We start from the raw sequence: 7,623 nt of genomic DNA on the forward strand, positions 1-7,623 counted from the left end.
GTGAATGAGAGCTTTTTTTATGAAAATTGTGAATGATCTCATGATCACAACAAACAGTTTCCTTATGTGAGTTTATAGTCTACCAGCTGCTGTGTAAGGTTTAAACTGGTGTCCCTAGGCAACTAGCCCAGGCCTTGGGATTATTAATCCAGAGACATTACCATGACACCACCATCTTCAGAATACTCTGATTTGGTTTGAAACTGTGCTTCATCACCTTTGCTCCTTATCCCTGGATTCTGTCACTGTATTATGTCCATAAAACATATCTATAATTTCCTGAATTATCCATTTAATTAAAAGATTAAATGCCATCAACATAAGCAAAGGAAATTACAAAGGCATTATGGGCATCACATATTTTCCTATTTTGGAATGACGTAATATACTATGAAGTGGAATAACAGTCCTTCCATGATAATGTAATGAAGAAAGAAATGTCCTCTGAAATGTCCACCTGCTTCCTCAACTGAGGACTCCCCAGCACCATTGTTGATAGGGCTCTCCACCAGGTCTGACCCAACTCCTGCACTTCTGCCCTCACCACCTCTCTTCCCTCCCGCAACCACGATAGGTTTCCCTTGGTCCTTACCTACCATCCCACCAGCATCTACATCCAGAAGCTCATCAGCCACCCTTTCTGCCACCTCCAGGCAGATGCCACCACCAGACACATATTCCCCTCCCTTCCCTTGTCCACCTTCCACATTCCTTCTGGGATGCCCTGCTCCACTCTTCCTTCACTCCCAACACCCCCCCCCCCCACCCCACAGATACACGGGGTGTATCTTGCCTTGTAACCACGAAGATGTAACACCTGCCCATTTACCTCCTCCCTCCTCAGTATCCAAGGGCCCAAACACATCTTCCAAGTGAAGCTGCACTTTATCTGCACTTCGCACAAACTAGTCTACTGCATTCATTACTCATAATGTGGTCTCCTCTACATTGGGGAAATGATACATAGGCTGGGTAAGCGCTTCACAGAACATCCAAGCTTTGCTCAAAAAAAGACACTGAACTTCCAGTTGCCTGCCGCTTTAACACACCACTCTGTTCCATGACCGACATCTCTGTCCCAGGCTTACTGCAGTGCTCCAGCAAAGCTCAGCACAAGCTGGAAGAACACCACCTCATCTTCGCTTAGGAGCCTGCAACTCTCTGGACTCAATGTCGAGTTCAATAATTTTAGGCCCTGAACTTTCCCATGTCCTCGCCCCCCCACAACCTCACACGCCAGACCTTGCTATCACATAGTCTGCCATTACACACTACCTCTTGTTCATGACTAACAGTCTCCATTAACAACTACAGTAACCCCCTCTCCCCACTCTCCGAGCCAGATTATCCATTCCTTTGTCTCTCCAACTGTTAGTTTTCACAGAAACACCAACATTTTCTGAGCTACCATCAGTTCTGAGGAAGGGTCACCGGACTTGAAATGTTAACTCTGATTTCTGTGCACAGATGCTGCCAGATCTGCTGAGCTTTTCTAGCAATGTGTGTTTTTATTTCTGATTTACAGCATCCGCAGTTAGAGGCATAGAGATGTACAGCACGGAAATAGACCCTTCGGTCCAACATGTCCATGCCGACCAAATATCCCAACCCAATCTAGTCCCACCTGCCAGCACCCAGCACATATCCCTCCAAACCTTCCCTATTCATATACCCATCCAGATCCCTTTCAAATGCTGCAGTTATACTAGTCTCCACCACTTCCTCGGGCAGCTCATTCCATACACGTACCATCCTCTGCGTGAAAACATTGTTCCTTAGGTCCCTTTTATAATTTTCCCCTCTCACCCTAAATCTATGCCCTCGAGTTCTGGACTCCCCCACCCAGGGAAAAGACTTTGTCTATTTATCCTATCCATGCCCCTCATGATTTTATAAACCTCTATAAGGTCACCCCTCAGCCTCCTACATTCCAGGGAAAACAGCCCTAGCCTATTCAACCTCTCTTGAGAGCTCAAATCCTCCAACCCTAGCAACATCCTTGTAAATCTTTTCTGAACCGTTTCAAATTTCACAACATCTTTCCAATAGGAGAGAGACCAGAATTGCACACAATATTCCAAAATTTTGTCCTGTACAGTGCAACATGACCTCCCAACTCATGTACTCAATACTCTGACCGATAATGGAAAGCCTTCTTCACTATCCTATCTACCTACGACTCTACTTTGAAGGAGTTATAAACCTGCACTCCAAGGTCTCTTTGTTCAGTAACACTCCCTAGGACCTTACCATTAAGTGCATAAGTCCTGCTAAGATTTGCTTTCCCAAAATGGACAACCTCGCATTCATCTAAGTTAAACTCCATCTGCCACTCCTCAGCCCATTGGCCCATGGATGTATAGCTTCTTTTAAAAAAACTCAGAACAATTGGGGAATATGCCTCAGGGAACTGGTTCTGATGAATAACTGAAGGTTGTGACAGAGTTGGCTAGCGACCTGTTCTGGTCTGATATTCGGACAAGTCCAGAAAGGGTTCCCTGCGATTGTAAGCATTTTAAGATATTTGCAGTATATTTTGTGGTGTACTTTACTTTAACAGAGAACACTGAACATATTCCATCGTTCGAATGGCTTTGAGTTACTGATAACCAGAGGAAATCCGACCAACCACGGAGATTCATATATTCATACAGCCCATTCGGCCCATCGAGAACACAATTACTATTAAAAGAACACTTGTCCCATACCCTCGAATGTTATGATATTTAAAGTACTTATCCACATACTTTGTAGAGGTTGAAGGTTTAAAGGGAGAGTGCCAATAAAAGCCGAGGTGCTGCACATCCTCTGCAATTGTAAACAGCAGCAGTTTGAATGATTTTGTAATAATGAGAGAAAGCTGAGGCTTTTCTCTAATGTCTGTCATTGTTTATCTCCTACCTCATCCGCACCCACAGATTCCGTACTCTGCCTCCTGATTCTCTATGCTTAAAATTGTCAGCTCTGCTGGTCATACTTCACTGTCAATATGAATATAGGTACAAAGTCATGTTGACTGTGCAATGAAATATGTCCTATTTCGTTAAGGGGTGTTCTTGAGGATTAACCTCTTTGTTTGGCAAAGGGTGTTGCCTATCATAGCTTTAACTGAATATGTATTTGCAAAGGTTCCTTTTTGTGTAGATAAACTGCTCCTTTGATACTTTTCTGCTAAGAGAGAAGTGAAAAGAGAGACAGGGAGATAAGTGAAAGAGTGGTAAAATCGTTACAGTCACACAGTGCAGAATATGGCTTCTGCCTGTGCAGTATGATTCTAATGGAACCAAAATGCAACGTACACCACTGAAGGGGTGTTTTGGTGAATGCACAGCCCCTCAGTCTAGTCCTTAAAGTAACTGTACAAAATGCTTCCAGTTCATTGGTTCTATTCCAATCATAACAAACACGAAATACAGAGTTCTGAGAGTCACAAACTATAAAAATATAATCTACCTGGCAGTAAGTGAGCATTCATTGTGTGTGATTCTCATTGGACAGTGTACAGTAGTCAGCTGACTGAGTGTAACAGTTTCTGTTCGGTTTTGGATTAGTGGTGCTGGAAGAGCACAGCAGTTCAGGCAGCATACGAGGAGCAGTAAAATCGACGTTTCGGGCAGAAGCCCTTCATCAGGAATTGCTCAGTGCCGCTGTTGAGAGAGAGCAGCAGGAGCAGTCACTCTGCATTAAGGTGCTGACAGTGGGAGAGCTTCACTGATAGACTCTCCTCCTTCAAGGAAGCAGCACAGGTAAGGATCAAGGATCAAACAACAAACTGGGGGGGGGGGGGGGTGTGGTGTGGTGTGGAGTTAGTGAAATGATGAGAGGGAATCATATTCAGCAATTATGAACAAAATGACAGCTCAACATTAAAGATCGCTGTGAATGATTTCCATCTATCTCCATCTGCTTTTCTCTGCAGCTTCTGGCTGTGTTTAACACACTGATTTCGAAAAGTCAGGAGGTTTCGTTTGGACATCAGAGTGGAAATGAAAGTTTTACATGAGAAACAAACCCCAAGAGATGCCTCTTGAAAAGAAATGAGTCTTTTGATAAAATGTTGACGACTGTGCTGTTACTGAAACAGGAAGCGTTGTCTAACAACATGCTGATTGTTCTCCATAGAAGAGGAATTATCATCAATACACAGAGGAGAAATCCACTGAAAATGTCAAAACCAAAAATGGCAAATGTCCCCTTACGTTTTCTCTCCTTCCCTGTTAGGATGAAATTATCCCTTTCAAAAATTTTTTGATATTTTTTCATAGGGCATGAGCATCACTGGCAAGGTGGGCTTTTTTTTAGATTAGATTAGATTCTCCACAGTGTGGAAACAGGCCCTTCAGCCCAACCAGTCCACACCGAGCCTCCGAAGAGTAACCCACCCAGACCCATTTCCCTCTGACTAATGCACCTAACACTATGGGCAATTTAGCATGGCCAATTCACCTGACCTGCACATCTTTGGACTGTGGGAGGAAACCGGAGCACCCAGAGAAAGTCCAGGCAGATACGGGGAGAATGTGCAAACTCCACACAGTCAGTAGCCTGAGGCTGGAATCAAACCTGGGACCCTGGTGCTAACCACTGAGCCACCATGCCACCTATTTGAGGCACCCTGCTGCCCATCGTTATCCTTCATCCCTGATTATCCTCAACGCTGTGGTAATGAGCGATCATTCTACTGTTCGATCTTGTGAATAATTGCATTGATATTGGTTTTGCCCCCCCCCCATCTTCAGCTGATGTAGAAATGTTAATAATATGATAATGTGATACCAAAAGATTCTACAGAGATGGGATTAGTTTAGAATGGCATCATGATCAGCACAGACATCACTTACAGTGCTGTATTGTTCTATGTTCTATGTTTATTACCGTGGGCTATTATAGATAGACATTCCATTCACAGGCAAGTCTCAATATCTGGACTCAAATGAAAATATTCAATCAGAGCAGAAGATCATGCTTCTCTTAGAGTGTTATGCATCATGTAACGTGAGGAAATATGGAGTCTGAATTTTATAAAATCACAGATCACATGCAATTGTAGTGATGAGATCATGAATATACTTCTTCAAGGTATACTGAAATTAGATTAGATTACTTACAGCGTTGAAACAGGCCCTTCGACCCAACAAGTCCATACCGACCCTTCGAAGAGCAACCCACCTAGACCCATTCTCCTACATTTACCCCTTCACCTAACACTACGGGCAATTTTTAGCATGGCCAATTCACCTGACCCGCACATTTTTGGACTGTGGGAGGAAACCGGAGCACCCGGAGGAAACCCACACAGACACGGGGAGAATGTGCAAACTCCACACAGACAGTTACCTGAGGCGGGAGTTGAACCCGGGTCACTGGCGCTGTGAGGCAGCAGTTCTAACCACTGTGCCACCGTGCCACCATGCCACCATGCCACCCATTACCTGTCTGAAAGGTGTACTGATGATTGACTGTGAGGCATAAAGCAACAATGTAATCTTATATTACTGTTTGATTTCATTGCATGAACAATAGCCAATTTACAATATTCCTGTATCTATGTTATAGAGTTATAGAGTCATAGAGTTATATAGCACAGAAACAATCCCTTCAGTCCGACTAGTCCATGCTGACTAGATATCTTAATCCTATTTGTCAGTATTTGACCCATATCTCTCTAAACTCTTTGTATTCATGTACCCATCATGTCTTTTAAATGTTGTAATTGTATCTGCCTCCACCACTTCCTCTGGCAGCTTGTTCCATACATGCACCACCTTGTATGTGAAAAGGTTTTCCCTTAGTTTCCTTTTAAATCTTTCCCCTCTCAAATTAAATCTATGTCTTTTAATTTTGGACTCCAAAACCCACAGAAAAAGAACTTGGCTATTCACGCTATCAATGCCTCTCATGATTTTATAAACTTCTGTAAGGTCACCTCTCAGCCTCTGATGCTCCAGGGAATGTAGCCCCAGTCTATTCAGCCTCGCCCTATAGCTCTATCCTCTAAGCTAATACATTACTCCAACCCCATGTGATCTTACCCTGTTTATTGTTTGGTATCTTACTAAATGCCTTCTCGAAGTCCAGGTGTACTACACCTACAGGATTCTCATTATCCACTGTTTTAATTATATCTTTAAAGAACACTAGCAAATTAGTCAAACATGATTTACCCTTCATAAATCCATGCAATGGACTGTGGTTTGACTTTCTTTATTACTTCCTTAATAATAGATTCTAACAATTTCCCGATGGCAGACGTTAAACTAAGTGCCCACTTTTTGAATAATGGCATTGTATTAGCATTTTTCCAGTCAACTGGAATTTTCCAACTTGCAGGGAATTTTGGAATATTGTAACCAGTGGATCCACTATCTCCACTGCCACTTTCTTTAAGACCACAGGATGTAGGCCATCTGGCTATGTTTGCCTTCAATCCCAATAATTTGTTCAGTGTTATATCCCTATGATGATGATTGTTTTAACTTTCTCCTTTTCTATAATCTCGGCATTATCAGCTTTACTAGGATGGCATTCATGTCCTCCACAGTGAAAACTGAGACAAAATATTAATGCTTCCTCCTTTTCTGTGTTACCTAAGATTAACTATCCAGTCTCATTCTCCAAGGATGCATCCTCCAAGGATAGCTAAACACAGTCACAGGACAGGATATAATGTTCTCCTCCATGTTGGTGGGGGTGGAGGGTTTTAAACAGGTAGAACACTGATGGTGCAGATCATAATTATCCTAATTCATAGAACATAGAACAGTACAACACAGAACAGGCCCTTCAGCCCACGATGTTGTGCCGACCACTGATCCTCATGGATGCACCCTCAAATTTCTGTGACCATATGCATGTCCAGTAGACTCTTAAATGTCCCCAATGACCTTGCTTCCGCAACTGCTGCTGGCAATGCATTCCATGCTCTCACAACTCTCTGTGTAAAGAATTAAATCCATAGCAGGAAGATCCAGTGACTGTGTTGCCTTGCGACTGCTGATTTAGGTACTTAGTTAGAGACAAAAAAAAACTGCAGATGCTGGAATCCAAGGTAGAGTTCAAGGCGAGTCCTGAAAAAGGGTTCCATAAGACCATAAGACATAGGAGTGGAAGTAAGGCCATTCTGCCCATCGAGTCCACTCCGCCATTCAATCATGGCTGATGGGCATTTCAACTCCACTTACCCGCATTCTCCCCGTAGCCCTTAATTCCTTGTGACATCAAGAATTTATCAATCTCTGCCTTGAAGACGTTTAGCGTCCCAGCCTCCACTGAACTCTGTGGCAATGACTTCCACAGGCCTACCACTCTCTGGGTGAAGAAATGTCTCCGCATTTCTGTTCTGAATTTACCCCCTCTAATTCTAAGGCTGTGTCCACGGGTCCTAGTCTCCTCACCTAACAGAAACAATTTCCTAGCGTCCACCCTCTCCAAGCCATGTATTGTCTTGTAAGTTTCTATTAGATCTCCCCTTAATCACTTAGGCGCAGGCATAGGTGGATGGGTTAGTAAATTTGCAGATAACACTAAAGTCGGTGGAGTAGTGGACAGTTGGGAAGAATGTTGCAGGTTGCAGGGAAACTTGGATAAACTGCAGGATTGGGCTGAGAGGTGGCAAATGGAGTT

The 7,623-nt window shown here is 43.3% G+C and overlaps 1 protein-coding gene across 3 annotated transcripts in view; it reads left to right on the forward strand.

The window, feature by feature from the left end:
- The first annotated feature begins 3,568 nt into the window (after nucleotides 1-3,568).
- LOC122557061 (interferon-inducible GTPase 5-like) overlaps nucleotides 3,569-7,623 on the forward strand; it is an 11,367-nt gene continuing 7,312 nt past the window's right edge. For 2 of the 3 annotated variants that reach the window (XM_043704319.1, XM_043704317.1), the window contains exon 1: nucleotides 3,569-3,746. The gene's annotated coding sequence lies outside the window, so the exon portion shown is untranslated. Of the gene's footprint in view, nucleotides 3,747-4,528; nucleotides 4,663-7,623 lie in introns of those variants that run through there. The other variant, XM_043704318.1, reaches the window with a different exon arrangement.

Source organism: Chiloscyllium plagiosum, chromosome 15 (genome assembly GCF_004010195.1).
Source record: "Chiloscyllium plagiosum isolate BGI_BamShark_2017 chromosome 15, ASM401019v2, whole genome shotgun sequence".
NCBI classification, from domain to species: Eukaryota; Metazoa; Chordata; class Chondrichthyes; order Orectolobiformes; family Hemiscylliidae; genus Chiloscyllium; species Chiloscyllium plagiosum.